General features: G+C 42.5%; 1 non-coding gene across 1 annotated transcript; it reads right to left on the minus strand.

Moving 5' to 3' along the window:
• Window positions 1–3,673: 3,673 nt before the first annotated feature.
• Window positions 3,674–3,780, minus strand: LOC118484392. Its single transcript, XR_004873503.1, has one exon. It is a non-coding gene; the product is annotated as a small nucleolar RNA R71 (small nucleolar RNA).
• Window positions 3,781–4,247: the final 467 nt, after the last annotated feature.

Consider the following 4,247-nt stretch of genomic DNA (forward strand, 5'->3'; position numbering starts at 1 on the left):
TTTTTCAACGAACTTCAAGCTCTCATCTATCTGCACGTCCTTATGGGACATTGCTAGCGACTATCGGCTAGACACTTCTTCAAGTTGCAACTGTGGAACACATTATAAATCCCACTAAGCTCTTCTGGCAGATTTAGCTTGTAAGCTACAGTTCCGACATATTCGGTGATCTCGAATGGTCCTATGTATCTTGGGCTTAGCTTGCCCTTCTTGCCAAAATGCATCACCCCTTTCCAGGGTGATACCTTAAGTAACACTTTATCTCCTACCTCGAATTTCAGAGGTTTACTCCTTTTATCTGTGTAACTTTTCTGCCTATCCCTGGCAGCTTTGAGAAGATCCCGGATCTGTATAACCTTATCCGTCATCTCTAGGACTATATCAGGTCCTGATAGTTGGACATCTCCAACTTCCACCCAACAAATTGGCGTCCTACACTTCCTTCCGTACAAGGCCTCAAAAGGCGCGGCTTGGATACTTGAATGATAGCTATTATTGTACGAGAATTCAATCAAAGGAAGATGGTCATCCCAACTTCCACCCAAGTCTATAACACAATCTCGTAACATGTCCTCCAGCATTTGAATTGTACGTTCGCTTTGCCCATCCGTCTGAGGATGATAAGTAGTGCTGAAGTTTAATCGAGTGCCTAAGGATTGCTGGAAGCTTTTCCAAAAGTGAGACGTGTATATGGTATCTCTATCGGAGATAATAGATACTGGCACTCCGTGGAGAAACACCGTCTCATCCACGTATAGCTGAGCTAGCTTGTCGGAGCTGTGTGTTTCTTTAATAGGTAAGAAGTGAGCTGACTTGGTCAACCTGTCAACTATAACCCAAATAGTATCATTTCCATTCTTTGTCCTTGGTAACTTAGTGATAAAATCCATAGTTACCATTTCCCACTTCCAAGTGGGAAGTTCAGGTTGTTGCAGTAAACCAGACGGCTTTTGGTGTTCGGCTTTAACATGCGCACACGTCAGACATTTAGCCACTAATGTACACAAAATGCAACATATAAATTATATCAATTGTGGCATAAAACTAACCCTTTTTTAGTTCTAATGTTGGAAAAAGTGTGCTTTCGTCTCCCTTTTGTATTTTCAGGATTAAATGAGCTCAAACGAACAAAAGAAGCAAAAAGATAGCTAAATCTAACATAAATACAAGAAAAGGAACAAACGTGGCATGCCCGACCTCCCGACAGCATCTCCCCAAGCAAAACAAGAAGACAGAAGACTAAACACGCCCCGTGCTCAGTGAGCACGGGGGCGTGCCCAAGTGTCAGCAGAAAAGACAAAGTGGTAGAAGCTTCTATTGCCCACCACGGGGCCGTGGTCAGCGGACACGGGGCCGTGGTCAACTATAAGATTCGCAAAATCCAGGCAAATCTTGATAGTACAGATATGCTTCTGCACACGGCGTCGTGCTTAGCGGACACGGGGGCATGGTCAACTACTGCAGGCGCATTTAATGGAATTTCAATTAATGAAGAGAGAGATTCGGATGGGCATGGGGCCGTGCCTAGTGGACACGTGGTCGTGCCCGAGCTTCTGTTCAGCCTATAAATAGGAATGCTTGGAGCTCTTGCAACTTATCCTTTGGCACACCACCTCTCTCACACTTCACCCACCACCCACCACCATCACAACACCATTATCCACCACCATCATACATTGTCCATCATAGAGTGTGTGAGTTGTCTGGGGATCCAAGATTGATCGTAAGAGTTCTTGAGAATCAAAGGCCATGTTTGCCTAAGTCTCTTACATCACTTGGTGAAGACAAGTGTTTAGTGTAATACTTTTTATTTTTAATCTTTTGCACTTTTTAATTGGTTTTGTATTAATGACTTTAATTACTAGTTTCTTATGTTGAAGGTGATTCTTCCTTATCATTTGTCCGTGGTGTCTTGGCATTATTTTACTGTCTATATAAAATAAAAGATTTTCACCATTCATATCTCCACGGTCTATATGGAGGTATGTTGGCTAGCTGGTCGGGGTTAAGGGAACGGTTTTGTAAGAGTCTTGCCATTGTTCAGTGTATAGATCCTGTAAAGGAACTAGGTCAAATTTAGTAGGACCTCCTTCAATACCCACCGGTATTGGATGGCAGGGGTCCAAACTCCTTGATCCCCTCATAAGTTAAACTACTATTAAAACTTTAACCTGGCTACTTAGGACTGTTTCCCTACTAACTTAGACTACTTAGCCGAGGGTAATGTCGCCTTCAAAAGAGGGGCCTACCACATTATGCATTAATAACTTAATGAATTATCTTTCAATAATCCGACCCTTTAGGATTGTATCCTTGCTGACTCAACTACTGGGTTGAGGGTAACGTCGCCTTCAAAAGAGGGGCCTACTACAATAACTAAGATAATCTCTTAAACAAGTGCAAAAGTGCGAAAATAATCAAAGGTTACACTACACACGAGTCGGATCCAAGTGATTCATCTTGTCTATCTGTTTTTATTTTTATTTTACTTTTTAGCATTTTAGTTTAATTTTTCTAGTTTAAAAATCTTTTTTCTAACTTTTTGATTTGATTAGACGTTGAGGATAAACCGGTACTAAAAGCTCTTATGTCCTTGGACGACCTCGGTATCTTACCAACGCTATACTACATCCACGATGTGTGCACTTGCCCATATGTGTGTTTAGTGTTAGTAAATATCGTGTTTTATAAATTTAAAACTTGGCTAAAAAGTGTAAAAGGGCTTAAAATATACACCTAAAATATATTACACTTCACGCACATCAAGTTTTTGGCGCCGTTGCCGGGGACACAAGGATTTTAAGAAAGTTAGGAATCAGTGGCCTAATCATTTTTTTTTATTTTTTTATTTTTTTATTTTTTTAGGATTTTCTAGATTTTTTAGCTTCTGCAGAGCTCAGCATGGGCCGTGTCTGGTCGGATACGGGCCGTGTCTAGAAGTGTCACTGGCAGTTTTTATTTTCCGAGTTACAGAGAGCTGAGCACGAGGCCGTGTCGCTGCAACACGGGGCTGTGTCCAACTTTCCAGTAACAGGGATCCGGAAAACAATCGCTGTATCTCCGACCACGGGACGTGTTTACTGAGCACGGGGCCGTGGTGAACTTTCTGACCAACATTCTTTTCTGTTTTTATTGCAGGACTTGGAACCCGGACACCACATCTGAACTTTCTACGTAGTGTATGAGCTCCAGTTCTAGTAGAGACATAAAAGAACCTCTAGAAGAACCCGAACGCTTTCTCATAAAAAGACTTAAAGCTAAAAACCAAGAGAAAGTTTCGGGGGACCCACTTCCAATGGCGGGCCAACGTAGCCTCATGGATTACCTACGACCCACCGTGGGGAATCTCGGCGCCGCTATCATTGCCCCGAATGTTGAAGCTAACAACTTCGAACTTCGGCCACATTTGATACAAATGATTCAAAACTCCGCAACCTTCCATGGGCTTGCGGACGAGGATCCCCATCTACATATTACTAATTTCTTAGAAATATGTGATACCTTTCGGATCAATGGAGCATCAAACGACGCCATCCGCCTTTGAATGTTTCCATTTTCACTAAAAGACCGAGCAAAAGCTTGGCTCAACGCCCTCCCAGTTGGCTCCGTAAACACCTGGGATGAACTAGCCCAAAAGTTTCTATATAAGTATTTCCCTCCCGCTAAAACGGCTAAATTAATGACTGAAATTAATACATATTCACAAGAGAATGGGGAATCCTTATATGAAACTTGGGAAAGGTTCAAGGAGCTATTGCAAAAGTGTCCTCATCACGGTCTTGCGGTATGGCAACAAGTATCCACTTTCTACAATGGGTTGTTACCACACACAAGACAAACACTTGACTCTAGCTCCGGGGGACTTTTAGGTAATCGCCGCCCACATGAAATATACAATCAAATTGAGGAAATTGCTCAAACCAATTTTCAGTGGCACACTCCCCGAGGCAATAAATCTATAGCCCCGGACGCCCATAAGGTTGATGAAAGAACTTCTTTACAAGCCCAAATCGAGGCCCTTTCTTCAAAAATCAAAAAAGTTAGAAATGACAAAAACGGTCTCGGTTATGGCTTGTGAAGGGTGTGGTGGGCCACATGAAAGTTGGAGTTGTATGAAAGAAACAGATGATCAATCAGAGTCAGTAAACTACATTGATAATAGACCTAGGCTGTCGGGTCCTCCAACGGGTACCTACAACCAAGGATGGCGTAATCACCCTAACCTTGGTTGGAGAGAACCCGGCAAT

This window comes from Helianthus annuus, chromosome 11, assembly GCF_002127325.2.
Source record: "Helianthus annuus cultivar XRQ/B chromosome 11, HanXRQr2.0-SUNRISE, whole genome shotgun sequence".
Classification (NCBI taxonomy): Eukaryota; Viridiplantae; Streptophyta; class Magnoliopsida; order Asterales; family Asteraceae; genus Helianthus; species Helianthus annuus.